Source organism: Aquarana catesbeiana, linkage group LG07 (assembly GCF_042186555.1).
Source record: "Aquarana catesbeiana isolate 2022-GZ linkage group LG07, ASM4218655v1, whole genome shotgun sequence".
Classification (NCBI taxonomy): Eukaryota; Metazoa; Chordata; class Amphibia; order Anura; family Ranidae; genus Aquarana; species Aquarana catesbeiana.
In genome coordinates, this window is record NC_133330.1 from 82317991 (window position 1) to 82334128 (window position 16138).

Genomic DNA, 16138 nt, shown 5'->3' on the forward strand with positions numbered 1-16138 from the left:
TGACCGGATCCATTCAGTGTCTTTCAGGCCAGGTTGAATGGTACCCGGGCCTCGTATCTGAAGAAACAAGGTTTTTGCTTGCAAATGCTTCTCTTTCTAGAGAGCTGGGCCCTGGGATCCAGTACTTTTGGTAGTAAGGCCAATAAAGTTTTACTGGCAGGGTGCTGTTGCAGGTCCAGGATTGTGGGATACCTCGAGGTTCCCTGTTCCTGAAGGTTTTACGGAGCCCACCGTGAAGGGTGAAGATTGGGTCTGATGGTTTACCACAGAAAACCCTGTGGCGGGAAAAGGTAAGTGGAGATTTTGAAATTTTTATGAAAAGTCTCCTTTAAGTATATAATGTTGTCATGTCTATGTGTCACCACTGGGGGCTGTATTGAGCACTCACCGCCTCATGTTGGAAACAGCCACTGTGTCAGGAGCGAACACTTCCTCCTTCTCCTCTGGCAAAGCAGCAAGATTCTCTGGTAAGAAGGGGTAACTTGTCCTCCTGTCGGTAGCCCCTGCGCTGGGATTCCCCCTTCTGGGGGATTAAAGGCCCGGATTCAATTAAAAAAACAAAAAACGCTGCAGCCGCCTGGCGGTTGTTTTACCCCCCCGCCGGACCGGCTCGGGATTCCAGTGAAACCTATAGCCCGCTGCTCGCGCGGGAAAACCCGTCCTTTTGAAAAGGAGGGTGGAGCCGTAAAACAGCGTGGGGGGACGGGGCTAACAGCGTCAGCGTTCTCCGACGCCAGGAACACATGGAGGAAGTTTTTAAAAGCACACTGGGTGCTGCTGCAGGCTGTTGAGGGACACAAGAGCAAAGAGGTGGCATTTCCTTTGACACATTATTACTATTGCTTCAGGCTGGGCATTAATAGCAGCATTTTTAGTGCTGGACTATAGTCTAGCAGTGTATGCATTCTTTGGTAGTGCCTCTGTTTTGAACATTAGGCTTTGAGTGGTAGTGGTTTGATTATTTTACAAACAACCTAAATCCATGTCCAAAAGAATGTCATCCTCCTGAGAGTGATGCGGTTGGTCAGAATGAGCCGTCAGGGGAGACTGGTGTTGCAGCAGCGCTGAACACTTCAGCCCCTATAGATATCACACAGGAGGTTTTTTTCTTCTACCATTTCTAGTGGAAAAGAAGATTGATGCTATGATCACTTTCCATAGTGGGTTCAATCATAGCAGATCCCCATCCATTGCTCAGGACCCTCATTTTGAGGTACAAGAGGCAGGGAATCAGGAAGGTCTTCCAAAGAGACCTGGAAAATACTAATCTATCCTCTTCTGAGGATCCTAGTATGGAGGGAGTAATCTCACATTTCTGGTACACTCCCTCACTAGATTGGTTCGTTTAACCCTTTTGCTGCCTGTAGTGCAGTGATGAGCCCACCTCTGGTTGGGATCACTAACCTTCCCCGTCTGGGGATGCTTTTCCTATCCATTCATGACTAAAAAAGCTGATATATTCAGAATGGGAACACCTGGATAAGCTGTTTTTTTTCCTCCAATAAAGTGTATCTATGGAGGAAAAATTCTATAAGAAGTGGGAGGTTCCAGCAATTAATGCTGCAATCACCTTGGTGAATAAAAATCTCACTTGTCTGATAGACAATGCGCAAATGATAAAGGATCCAACAGTTAAAAAGTTGGAACTCCTGTTTAACCCCTAGACATCCGCGCTATGGCCGAATGACGGCCACAGAGCAGACCTGCATTCCCGGGAGGCCGTCATATGACGGCCTCCCCTGTGCACGCTCCCTGCGTGCGCCCTGCAGGGCGCGTGCTGTGATCACCGAGTCACTGAGATTTGGCTGATCACCGATCCGAGTAAGGGGCCGGGGCCGGTCCCGGCCTCTTACCATGTGATCAGCTGTCAGCCAATGACAGCTGATCACATGATGTAAACAAAAGATCGGTAATCGTGTTTTTTTTTTTTTTCTCACGCTGACAGCGCGAGTAGAAAAAAAAGCCGATGACCGCCTCATCAGTGCCACCTAAAAGTGCTCACAGTGCCACCTATCAATGCCCACCTGCCAGTGCTGCCCATCACTGCCACCTGCCAGTGCTGCCCATCACTGCCGCCTCATCAGCGTACATCAATGAAGGAGAAAAATTACCTGTTTTAAATTTTTTATAACAAAATATAAAAAAATAATTTTTTTTTTTTTTTTTTTAAATTCATTTTTTTTCATTTTTTTTAACAAAAAGTAAAAACGGCAGAGGTGATCAAATACCACCAAAAGAAAGCTCTATTTGTGGTGAAAAAATGATAAAAATGTCATTTGGGTACAGTGTTGTATGACCGTGCAATTGTCATTCAAAGTGCGTCAGCGCTGAAAGCTGAAAATTGGTCTGGATAGGAGGGGGGGTTTAAGTGCCCTGTAAGCAAGTGGTTAAGAACAACATGTCTCTGGCAGGTTCAGTAGCGCAGCAGATTCTTACAGCAATTAGGGTATCTCAGTCCATAAAAGGATCAGTTTGTAGAGATACTTAGGATTCTTCCTGATCAGCAGGCCCAACAATGGGATGGCGTATTAGATGCACTATGTTTTACGGTGGATGCAATGAAAAATTCTATCATTTAAGCCTCACGGCTTATGTTGGGACTAGTACATACACAGAGTCCTGTGGCTGGTAAATTGGTCACCCGAAGCACCATGTAAACAACTCCTAGCCAGTTTGCTTTTTCATGGTGAGCGGTTATTGGAGACGATCTGGATAAATATATCCAAAGGATTTCTAATGGGAAAAGTTCTCTTTTGCCAATAAAAGAAGTGCAAACGTTTCTCATTTTAGCATGCTTCCTCTCCAGTACCAGGAGCATCTGCCCCTAGGCAGTCTCGACAGCCTGCCACCGTCAAGACCAAGAGTCCCAGGGCCAGAAGAGGTCTTGGGGCAGGTAGCTTGCAAAGCAAAATGCTAAGGCCTCCTTATGAAGGCGCGCCCCCGCTCGCTCGGGTGGAGGGAAGGCTTCTGCAATTTCCAAATCTGGCAGGAACAATGTCAGGACAGTGGTGGGGCTTCCTCAGTTTCTCTAGGTTACAAACTAGAGTCCCGAGAATTCCCGTTTTCTAAAATCAAATGTTTCAGAATTCCAGGGGAAAAAAAGTCTCTTTTTAGCTCTGGATCATCTTTTATCTCAAGAGGTGATATTGGAGGTTCCCTTAGAGGAACAGAGTTCAGGGATTTATTCAAACCTTTTCACGGTTTCAAAACCAAACGGGGAGGTAAGTCCTATTTTAGATCTCATAGATCTGAACCGGCACTTATATATCTGGTCCTTTCGCATGGAGTCAATCCGATCGGTGGTCTCCATTTTGCAAGGAGGAGAGTTCTGGCATCAATCAATATCAAGGATGCAGATTTCCACGTGCCGATATTTCCCGCTCATAAGAAATTTCTACGCTTTGAAGTAGAAAATCGCATTTTCAGTTTGGGGCTCTGCCATTTGGTCTAGCCACTGCTCCACGGGTATTCACAAAATTCCTGACACCTCCCTTAGTCAGGTTAACGGCCCAGGGCATAAGTCCTAGCCTATTTAGACGATCTGCTTTTAGTAGATCAATCAGTCTCTGGCCTAAACCAAAGAATCTCTGCTGTAAGCTACCTGGAATGCCTAGGTTGGCTCAACCTAGAAAAATCCTCCTTAAAACCATCAAGGAGATTACAGTACTTGGGGCTAGTCATAGATACCATACAACAGGCATGTCCAAAGTCCGGCCCGCGGGCCAATCGCGGCCCGCGGTCCGGTTTCGGACGGCCCGCCTGGTAATTTTGACATATATATCTTTTGTGGCCCCCAACGAATCCCCGAGCGCCGGGGGCCATAAAAGATAGATATGCTGGCTGCCTTGGAGGGGGCGGGACAAGCGCCGTACAGGATACAGGAGAATTTCCTGTTTACACGGCGTCCTGTGTAAAAGGAAGTCCCGTCTCCTGCGCTGCCATTGGACAATTGTTTTGTCCATCATAGGAGGCGGGACTTTCAATTAAAGAGGCCGCCGTGTAAACAGGAATTTCTCCTGTATATCTGTTGGCGCTCGTCCCGCCCCCTCCCTGTCTCCTCCAAGGCTGCAGATGGACATGAATCAGGCTGCACTGACAGCAATGGTGAGTCTGCATTCATGTCAATGTGGTGGGGGCTGCCGTATTTATGTCAATGTGGTGGGGGCTGCATTCATGTGAATGTGGGGGCTGCATTCATGTGAATGTGGTGGGGGCTGCATTCATGTGAATGTGGTGGGGGCTGCATTCATGTGAATGTGGTGGGGGCTGCATTCATGTCAATACGGTGGGGGCTGCATTCATGTCAATACGGTGGGGGCTGCATTCATGTGAATGTGGTGGGGGCTGCATTCATGTGAATGTGGTGGGGGCTGCATTCATGTTAATGTGGTGGGGGCTGCATTCATGTCAATACGGTGGGGGCTGCATTCATGTCAATACGGTGGGGGCTGCATTCATGTCAATACGGTGGGGGCTGCATTCATGTCAATACGGTGGGGGCTGCATTCATGTGAATGTGGTGGGGGCTGCATTCATGTCAATACGGTGGGGGCTGCATTCATGTCAATACGGTGGGGGCTGCATTCATGTCAATACGGTGGGGGCTGCATTCATGTCAATACGGTGGGGGCTGCATTCATGTCAATGTGGTGGGGGCTGCATTCATGTCAATACGGTGGGGGCTGCATTCATGTCAATACGGTGGGGGCTGCATTCATGTCAATACGGTGGGGGCTGCATTCATGTGAATGTGGTGGGGGCTGCATTCATGTGAATGTGGTGGGGGCTGCATTCATGTGAATGTGGTGGGGGCTGCATTCATGTGAATGTGGTGGGGGCTGCATTCATGTCAATACGGTGGGGGCTGCATTCATGTCAATACGGTGGGGGCTGCATTCATGTTAATGTGGTGGGGGCTGCATTCATGTTAATGTGGTGGGGGCTGCATTCATGTCAATACGGTGGGGGCTGCATTCATGTCAATACGGTGGGGGCTGCATTCATGTCAATACAGTGGGGGCCACATTCATGGCAATGGAGTGGGGGCCGCAGATGGGCACTGATTAGGCTGCATTGATGGGCACTGACCCTTATTTTGCTTCACAGTTCTTTATTTAAAATTTAAGATTTTTTTTCCTGAAACTTCATTTTTAAAGTGAAGGTGCGTGTTATAAGCAGATTAAATCCGGTATATCCAAATAACACGCCCAAGCTCATCTATTCACCACACACAGCACAAAGGCAAGAGAATTCTTGTTGGGCCGTGTATTAGTGCTCGGATAGACACACTTAGACCAAATTTTAATGGTTTAAGAATGTCAGGCAAAATGGTCGGCCCTCAAGCATGTTCTATTCATCAAATCTGGCCCTCTTGGAAAAAAGATTGGACACCCCTGCCATACAAAGAAGGTATTCCTACCCCAGGCGAGAATCGGTTCCATTAAAGAACTGATTCAACTTGTCAAAGCAAAGAGAAATCCTTCCATTCAGATGTGCATGAAATTGTCAGGGAAAATGGTGGCCTCCTTCAAGGCTGTTCCTTATGCGCAGTTTCATTCAAGACTGCTAGAAAACGCTATTCTGTTGGTCTGGAACAAGAAGGTTCAGGCTTTGGTTTTTTTTTTTCCAATACTCTCATCCACCTAGGTGTGTCTGAGCCTCAATTGGTGGTTAATATCAGCAACCTCCAAAAATGGAAATTCCTTTTTTACCAGTATCTTGGAAAATGGTAACAACGGACGCCAGCCTTCTAGGTTGGCAAGCAGTCCTGGAAGAAGCGTCTGTCCAGGGGAAATGGTCCAAGAACCAGAAAGGACCCTGTCCATCAACGTTCTAGAGATTAGGGCAGTACATCTGGCCCTGGAATTCTGGACGCTCAGGCTACGGAATTGTCCTGTCAGGATTCAATCCAACAATGCCACGGCTATGGCTTACATCAATGACAAGGGGGCACGAGAAGTCGTGCAGTCCAAAAAGAAGTGAATCATGTACCAGCTTGGGCAGAAAGCAACATACCTTGTCTATCAGCAATGTCCATTTCAGGGATAGAGAATTGGCAGGCGGACTATTAAGTCGCCAACTATTGTTTCCGGGAGAATGGTCCCTTCACCCCGACATCTTCCTCTTGATATGTCAAGAATGGGATTATCCGGACGTTGATCTGTTCGCGTCCAGATTAACAACAAAGTCGACAACTTTGTGTCTAGGATGAAGAATCCACTAGCGTGCGGAACAGATGCCTTGGTTTTCCCATAGGATCAGTTTTCTCTGATCTATGCGTTCCTCCAGTTCTGCTACTTCCGCGCCTTCTCAGGATCAAGCAGGAACGAAAAGAGGTGATTCTGGTGGCCCTAGCGTGGCGCCGAGATCATAAAGATGACAGTAGAAGTCCCTTGGACCCTGCCATTATGGCCAGACCTTCTAGCTCAAGGTCCGGTATTTCATCCTACCTTTCAAACGCTAAATTTAGCGGTTTTGCTATTGAAACCCACATTCTAAAGCAGTGTTTCTCAGCTCCAGTCCTCAAGGCGCCCCAACAGGTCATGTTTTCAGGCTTTCCATTATTTTGCACAGGTGATTTGATCAGTTTCACTGCCTTAGTAATTACCACAGCTGTTTCATCTTAGGGAAATCCTGAAAACATGACCTGTTTGGGCACCTTGAGGACTGGAGTTGAGAAACACTGTTCTAAAGGATCGTGGGTTATCTCCTTCAGTAGTGTCTACTTTGATTAATGCTAGGAAGCTGGCCTCCAGAGTCAGTTACTTAGAATCTGGAAGGCACATATTTTCTGGTATGGAGCCCAGGGGTTGGCACCCCAGGAAGTATGTCATAGGTAGGATTCTTGAATTCCTGCATCTGGGATTATAAATGAACCTGGCCCTGAGTACGATCAAGGGCCAGGTCTCGGCCTTATCAATATTTTTTCAACGGCCTCTTGCTTCTCACTCTCTGGTGCGTACTTTTATTTAGGAATTTAGGTAACAAGAATTAATCCCCCTGTCAAGGCACCTCTAAATCCTTGGGATTTGAATTTTAGTCTTGTCGGCTTTACAGAATCAGCCTTTTGAACCTATATGGGAAATTCCCTTAGTTCTTTTAAAGAAAAATAGTCTTTTTGGTTGCCATATCTTCTGCCAAGAAGAATATCGGAATTGGCAGGTCTGTCTTGTAAAGAGCCATATTTTTAATCATGCATAAGGATAAGGTGGTATTGCGGCCTCATCCTAAATTTCTACCGGAAATGATGACCGGTTCTCATTTGAACCAAGATATTATTCTGCCTTTTTTCCCAGAGTCTCGATCTAAGGAAAAGAAGGCACTACATTCCCTTGATGTAGTAAGAGCGGTTAAAGCCTATTTTAAGGAAACCGCTCAGATTCACAAAAACAGATATTTTGTTTGTGCTGCCAGAAGGTCCTAAAAGAGGACAAGCAGCATCGAAATCTATTTCCAAATGGATTCGTTAAGTGATTGTTCAATCTTATGGTCTGAGGAAGAAAGTTCCTCCTTTTCATGTTAAAACACATTCCACCAGGGCTGTTAGTGCCTCCATGGGCGGTGCGTTACCAGGCCTCTATGGCTCAGATCTTAAAGGCCGCAACTTGGTCTTCAGTCCATACATTTACCAGATTCTATCAAATCGATGTAAAAGGTCATGAGGATATTGCCTTTGGGCGTAGTGTACTGCAGGCTGCAGTATAAGTCCTCTGGCCTCTTAATGCCCCACCTTTTATTGTGTCTCCCTCCCTTCAGTTGCCATTGCTATGGGACATCCCACATAGTAATTACTATGGCTCTCTGTCCCCTGATGTATAAAAAGAAAACAGGATTTTTAAAACAGCTTACCTGTAAAATCCTTTTCTTTGAAGTACATCAGGGGACACAGAGGTCCCTCCCTTCTTGGTATACACGTGTATTGCTTGGCTACAAAACTGAATACTCCCAGTAGTGGGAGGGGTTATATAGGGAGTGCACTTGTTAATTTAGGGCGTGCCAGTGTCCATCACCTAAAGGTGGCCTATAACCCACATAGTAATTACTATGGCTCTGTGTCCCCTGATGTACTTCAAAGAAAAGGATTTTACAGGTAAGCTGTTTTAAAAATCCCGTTTTTACCTCAATGCATAGAATGCATTGAGGTGAAAAACCGTGAGGGTTTACAACCCCTTTAATTTTTTGGATCACTTTTATAACAATCACAAGAAATGTAAACCTCCCTTGTGATAGAAATAAGGGATGACAGGTCCTCTTTATGGAGACACCTCTCCTCTTACCCTTTTTAAAGCATCAAATAAAATTTAAAAAAAAAAAAAAAAAATCTGATGCTTTAAAAAAAATAGTTTACATCCGCCCTAGACTGGAAGTGACATCAGGACGTCACTTCCAGACTTCTAGATCATAGGGGTTAGGAGAGACCAAATCGTCCTCTGTGGCAAGCTGCGCAAACCGGTTGGATCATTTCTCGGGCTCCCCGGTGAGAATGGTAAGCCAGAGAAACGACCCCTCCCCTCCCACTGCTTCTAAAAACTCAATTTTGTTCTTCTAATGAATTGTATTAGATATGTGTTGTTTTTCCTCTAAATGGTTATGACAGTACAGGCCTATGAAAATATTATACGGGCCCTGACTGGCACCTGCCTAGTACCAGCAGGGCTGGTGTATGTGAAAGGATCCATAGATCTGTGTCACCCCCACGTGTTTAAAGTTTTCTCTTCTCGTCTCCCAGAAGTTAAATAATCTCTACCAACATTTTTATTAGCAGAGTATGGAAGAGTCAAAAACTCTTTCAGATTTATGGTTAATGAGGAAAGTGGAAAGATAGTGCTGGACCTGTAGGGTTATCTTACTGGTATTGTCTAGGTAGGTCCTTCTCCCCATACACTGCTTGTGGACTGTTATCCTAAACCCTGACCTGTTATTTACCAACTGTATAGCTAGCTGTTCATTGCTGATTCTGTAGAATTTCAAAATGGCTACTTAGTTGATCACCTCCTGTAGTAGATCTGCAGTCTCTGGTCATCTCCTGTAGAACATCTGCCGTTTTTGGTCATCTCCTGTAGGACATCTGCAGTCTGATTATTATCTCCTGTATTACGTCTGCAGTCTCTGACCCTCTCCTGTAGTATGTCTAGCAGTAAATAATTTGCACAACCCTTTGGTGTTTCGGGGAATGCAGAGTATCCCAAAATCTCATCAGTTGACCATACTGGGATGCAGTCTCAAAACAAGCTATAATGTATGTTCACAAAATAGTATTTGAGAGTCGGGTCAAGCCCTTTTGTGGCTTAAAGTGGACCTTTTACCACAAAGGCCTAGGCCTCTTTCACATGTGTTGCAGTCCCTTCTGCTCCACTATAAAGTTATCCACAGTGGATCACGTTGTAGTGGCAGTTAGCAGGCATTCAGGAGAAGATAGTGCTTGTGGCTGCAGCGACTGACTTTAGTGGGCAAGGGGATGGCACCTGTGAAACTTCACATGTTGAGTTAAAATTGCGGCACTCAGAAGCTAAGCATTGACATCGGGGCATGTGTAGTCAACGAAGCAGCTGCTATGTTCGTTTTAAAGGTAGGTGGTCAAGGGGTGGTTCTGTTTAATCACCCTCTCTCTTTTTTTTTTTTTTTATCGCCCTCTTTGAAGCCACTCTTATACACAATCTGGTCATGCCCACTACTCTCTGTGGCATGCTTAGCAGAACTTGTTTTTAAACTGTATCTCAGGGTCACACTGTGTTGACTTTGTAGGTGTAAACCATTTCAATTGCTTGTTCTGGGTATTGTCAGTGTTTACAGTGCCTTGAAAAAGTATTCACACCCCTTGAAATTTTCCATATTTTGTCATGTTACAGCCAAAAATGTAAATGTATTTAATGTGATAGACTAACACAAAGTGGGACATAATTGCGAAGTGGAAGGAAAATGATTTTCAAAACTTTTTACAAATATCTAAAAAGTGTGGCATGCATTTGTATTCAGCCCACTTTACTCTAATACCCCTAACTAAAATCTAGCAGAACCAATTGCCTTCAGAAGTCACCTAATTTGTAAATGGAGTGCACCTGTGTGTGATTTAATCTAAGTATAAATACAGCTGTTCTGTGAAGCCCTCAGAGGTTTGTTAGAGAACCTTGGTGAACAAACAGCATCATGAAGGCCAAGGAACACAGTAGAAAGGTCAGGGATAAAGTTGTGGAGAAGTTTAGAGCAAGGTTAGGTTATAAAAAAAAAAAATCCAAAGCTTTGAACATCTCACGGAGCACTGTTCAATCCATAATCCGAAACAGGAAAGCGTATGGCACAACTGCAAACCTACCAAGACTTGGCCGTCCTAAACTGACAGGCTGGGCAAGGAAAGCATTAATCAGAGAAGCAGCCCAGAGGCCCATGGTAACTCTGGAGGAGCTGCAGAGATCCACAGCTCAGGTGGGAGAATCTGTCCACAGGACAACTATTAGTTGTGCACTCCACAAATCTGGCCTTTATGGAAGAGTGGCAAGAATAAAGCCATTGTTGAAAGAAAGCCATAATGGGTCCTGTTTGCAGCTTGCAATAAGCCATGTGGGGGACACAGCAAACGTGGAAGAAGGTGCTCTGGTCAGATGAAAGCAAAATGGAACTTTTTGGCCTAAAAGCAAAACGCTATGTGTGGCAGACAACTAACACTGCACATCACCCTGAACACACCATCCCCACTGTGAAACATAGTGGTGGCAGCATCATGTTGTGAGGATGCTTTTCTTCAGCAGGGACAGGGAAGCTGGTCAGAGTTGATGGGAAGATGGATGGAGCCAAATACAGGGCACTCTTAGAAGAAAACCTTTTAGTCTGTAAAAATTTGAGACTGGGTTCACCTTCCAGCAGGACCACGGCCCTAAACATACAGCCAGAGCTACAATGGAATGGTTTAGATCAAAGCATATTCATGTGTTTAGAATGGTCCAGGCAGATGCTTTCCATCCAATCTGACAGAGCTTGAGCTATTTTGCAAAGAATAATGGGCAAAAATGTCACTCTATATGTGCAAAGCTGGTAGAGACATCCCCAAAAAGACTTGCAGCTGTAATTGCAACAAAAGGTGGTTCTACATAGTATTGATTCAGGGGGGTTGGATACAAATGCACACCACAATTTTAGATATTTATTTGTAAAAAATGTTGAAAACCATTTATCATTTTCCTTCCACTTCACAATTATGTGCCTATTTGTGTTGGTCTATCACAAAAAATCTCAATAAAATACATTTACGTTTTGGTTGTAACATGACAAAATGTGGAAAATTTCAAGAGATACGAATACTTTTTCAAGGCACTGTACATATTGTGTTTATATTGTTTAAATACCGATTGTCAGTAAATTTTCTAGGTTTTGTCAGTAAAAAAATATGCGAGAGGATGGCAACCCTGGTATCCAGTGACAGCAGTGGTATGCTAAAAGGCAACTGGAGGAATCTTGGAGCAACCAGACAACTCCATCTGTGACAGTTTCATCGAGACTAGTGCACCCTGTAGTGAAGAGCTGTGTATTGAGGGCTGGATCTAATCACTTGATTAATGTGCTGCTCAATTATCTGGGATTGCTCCATTGCTCAGTGAGCAGCAATGATGTGTGGTAACCTCCAGCAACCAATGAACAATAGTGATCTGGAGTAACCTCTAGGGACCAATCAATGACTGGTAATTATATGCTGGTAACCTCTAATAACGAAACAGTGAGCGGTAATGAGAAGCAGTAGTAATTGTGTAAATTGCTGCGCTAATATGTGATATTAAACAAATGTGACTCAAATAAGATGAAACCAAAAAAAATCATAAAATCCAAATAAACTCTTCAAAACACTGCAGTGACACTTTGCAGGGAGGAAGTGTACAATTCACTTTGGCAATCACCATGTAAACCATCACCAACCCTAAGAAGTGGACTCCTTCCTACCAGAGCACGAGGACTCTAATACAGAGTCAAATCAATAAATGAACAGTGCTGCGCTACTAATGAAAATAATTAAATCAAGTGCTCCTCAAATGATCAATGAAGACATGAACTATCAAATAAATTCCAGTCCATGAACAAGTGACTTATGAATAAAATTAAATGGGACAATTAAAGCGATCCACCATTCTTGTGCAAATAAATCCAGAAAGTACTCATACTCTTCTCCACCTGTCTTTTAGGCTGCTCACCTCACTGTTTGACCCCTGTAATACCAGCGGGTCAAACACAGCAGTTCCCCTCTGGGGATATCAAAAGAGACTGGTGTGATGCTGGCACTGATAGCCCTCTATTTCTTACACATCCTCTGTCTGGTTCTCAAACCCTCGATGTGAATAACAATCAGCAAACATATAAAAAAGAATGGCAAAATCTAGTGCTCTCAGTATAAAAGCAGTTTAGTCCCATAAAAAATGAGTAAACATACTTACAAAAATGGCACTAAAAGACATTTTTAGTACAAGCATGGATACAAAGTATACGGAATAGCTGCGGTGTGATGACAGCATGTAGGCTCTGCCCCCTATTATTTTTTTTTTATGGGAATAAACTGCTTTTATACAGAGAGCACTAGATTTTGCCATTCTTTCTTTATATGTTTGCTGAATGTTATTCACATTGAGGGTTTGAGAACCAGAGGATGTGTAAGAAATAGAGGACTATCAGTGCCAGCATCATGCCAGTCTCTTTTGATATCCCCACAGGAGAACTGCTGTGTTTGACCCGCTGTTAAAACCTGGGTCAAACAGTGAGGTGAGCAGCCTAAAACGCAGGTGGAGGAGAGCATAAGCACTTTCGGGATTTATTTGCACAAGAATGGTGGATCGCTTTCTTTAATTGTCACACTTCATTTTATTCATGTCACTTGTTCATGGACTGGAATTGTTTTGATTGTTCATGTCTTCATTGATCATTTGAGGAGCACTTGATTTAATTATTTTCAGTAGTAGCACAGCACTGTTTGTTTAATAATTTGTTATTGGAGTGAAAACACTTTAGCAGCTACTTTGTATATGTTTTTGTCTCGTATTCATCATCTTTTTTTTATATTTGTTTATTTAGTGTGATTCACAATAGATTTGCGCTGATTGATTTTTTAAATTTATATACAGAGTCAAATTCGCCTGTATATGACAATCCCATCAAGCAGAAATCTGGTTCATATTGATTGGCTGGGGTTCAACAGTATATCTCGTTTTTCCAATCAATGGTAACCATATAATGCACGAAATTCCACATAAAATCAAACTGGAAGAATCCACATAGTGTAAAACCAACTATGATTTTTTTTTCCTCACATACTGTATGCACTTGTGTTTATTTTATATTGTTTAACCTTATTTGAGTCACGTTTGCTTATTATCACATTTTAGCACGGCAATGTACACAATTACCACTGTTATAAAGTTTGACAATTTTTGCCAGCTGCTTTTTTTACTTGTACCTACCAGCGCATTTTCTAATATTGTTTAATGATAAGCAGTAACCTATAGCAACTAAACAGTGAGCAGTAATAATGTGCAGTAATGTCTAGCAACCAGTCAGTGAGTGGTAATGATATGCTGTAACCTCTGACAACCAATCACAGCCTGATCTGCTGCAGTAAACTGAATTCAAGTCTTCCTGCTATTTGTTATATGTCTAAGAGCAGGCGGGGAACCAAGAAAATGGTTGCCCAGGGTCTAATCAATATTAAAGATGACCCTGGTAATGGCACTGGTCATTTGTGTGAATACAGATTAATTCAGTGAAAGGGTTAAAGGCCTTTTCTCATTTGTCCATTTTCATGCAGTAAAGAGGAAAAAACTTACTGTATGAAAATGCATATCAAATAGAAATCCTATTTTCTTATCGTACATCACGGGACACAGAGCCATAGTAATTACTATGTGGGTTATAGGCCACCTTCAGGTGATGGACACTGGCATGCCCTAAATTAAAAAGTGCACTCCCTATATAACCCCTCCTACTGGTGGGAATACCTCAGTTTTTTCGCCAGTGTCTAAGGTGTTGGTCACGAGTAAAGATGTGCTGTGCTGAGCTCCTCTGGAGCAATCCTTGCTGGGGCTAGCCATGCTGACCGGATCCATTCAAAGTGTCTCTTTTGGCCAAATTGAATGGTACCCAGGCCTCATATCCGAAGAAACAAGGTTTTGCCTGTAAATGTTTCTCTTTTTAGAGAGCTGGACCCCGGGATCCAGTACTTTTTGGTAGTAAGGCCATAAAGTTGTACTGGCAGAGGTGCTGTTACAGGTCCAGGATAGTGGGTTTCCTGAGGATCCCCAGCTCCTGAAGGTTTAACGGAACCCACCGTGAAGGGTGAAGATTGCGTCTGTTGGTTTACCACAGAAAACCCTGCGGCGGGAAAGGTAAGGAGTTTTCTAAGAATTTTTTTTTAATTTTCTTATGAATGTCTCCTTTAAGATCAGTAAATGTTGTCATGCCTATGTGTCACCACTGGGTGCTGTATTGAGCACTTACTGCCTCACGCTGAGAGAACATGCTGTGTCAGAGAGCTAAGATGCTTCTTCCTCCAGGCAGACAGCAGCACGCCCTAAGCTCTGGGGGGGGTTCTTCTCCCCCCTATTGCCCCCCTGTGCTGACATTCCTCCCCTCTTCATGGGGGAAGAAGCGCTCTAAGTTTTTCTTTTGAACAAAAAAAAAAGAGAGAGAGAGAAGAAAACTAGCGCGATCAGCTTACAGACCCCCCCCCCCCGCCATGCTGCTCATTCCCATAGTCCGACGCTCGCGCCGGAAAAAGTTTTCTTTTTAAAAAGGAAAAGGGGAAGAGCTGTAGTCAATGCGGGGGGCGGGGCTTGGCGGTGTCCTCCGACGCCCAACACGAGGAGGCAAGGTTTTAAAAGCACCTTTTGTGTTGCAGGCTGTGGAGAGACACAAGAGCAAAAGGTGGCGTTAAGAGGTTTGGTGACACAGGCATTTCCACATTTTTACTGCTGCATCAGGCTGGGCATTAATAGCAGCAACTGTGCTGGACTATAGCTCAAGCAGTATATGCATTCCTTCTGGTAGTACCTCTGCTTTGTGCATTGGGCTATGGCAGAAGGGGGGTAAAAACACCTTTGGGCTCTAGAAAGACTTATCTAGTCGTACAGAAGCCTAGATCCATCCCAGTAAGATGGTATCCTCCCCTGAGAGTAATATGGCTGGTCACGGTGAGCCGTCAGGAGGGGCAAGTGTTGCAGCTGCTCTTAAACACTGCAGGCCCTGTGTATATTACTAAGGAGTTTTTTTCTTTAACCATTTTAAGCTTGAAGTAAAAGTTTGATGCTTTAATCGCATCCCAGAGTGGGACTAAGCGTAACAGGTCCCTGACCATTGCTCAGGACCCTCATACTGAGGAACAGGGTGCGAGAGATGGCAAATTTCTCTCTAGGACCAGGAAAAGGCTGATGTCTCCTCTTCCGAAGAACCTGATGCGAAGTATCAAGCTCGCAGGAAAGGTTGTTTACAGTCGCTCACTGAATTTGTCCGCTCCACATGTTTACTGCCAGTGACGCAGTCAGTCGATGAGCCCACTTCTGCTTTGGGTTCACTAAAAGCCCCCCCAATCTGTTCATGCTTTTTCTATCCATTCATGGCTAAGAAAGCTTGTGTATTTTGAGTGAGAGCACCCAGATAAACAGTTTTTTTCCTCTGAAAAAGTTCTCAATACTTTATTCTATGGAGGAAGGGTTTTATGGGGAGTTCCAGCAATTAACGCTGCTATATCCTCTGTAAACAAAAACCTGACTTGTCCAGTAGACAATGCTCATATGCTAAAGGGTCCAACAGATAAGATGTTGGAGTTCTTTTAAAAAAAAAAAAAAAAAACTCTATATTTTGATCGCAGGTTTAGTCATTCAAACCTGCGCTGGCGTTCAGAGTATCTCAGTCCAAAGAACCAGTTTATAGAGGTACTAAAGTTATTCCTGATCAGCAGGCCCAGGGTTTGGCCAGCATATCAGAAGTGTTCCGTTTTACAGTTGATGCTATGAAAGATTCTATTCTCCAAGCCTCACGGCTCATGCTAAGGCTGGTACATGTGCATAGAATCCTATGATTGAAAGATGGTCAGCCGAAGCGCAATGCAAAAAGCTCTTGGCCAGTTTCCTTTTTTATGGTGAACGGTTATTTGGAGACAATCTGGATAAGT

At 44.0% G+C, this 16138-nt stretch overlaps 1 protein-coding gene across 1 annotated transcript in view; it reads left to right on the forward strand.

The window, feature by feature from the left end:
- Window positions 1-375: 375 nt before the first annotated feature.
- The window catches only part of LOC141103124 (pre-mRNA-splicing factor ISY1 homolog), a 143824-nt gene continuing 128061 nt past the window's right edge, over window positions 376-16138 (forward strand). Inside the window, exon 1 of the mRNA XM_073592385.1 lies at window positions 376-467. The gene's annotated coding sequence lies outside the window, so the exon portion shown is untranslated. The remainder of the gene's footprint in view (window positions 468-16138) is intronic.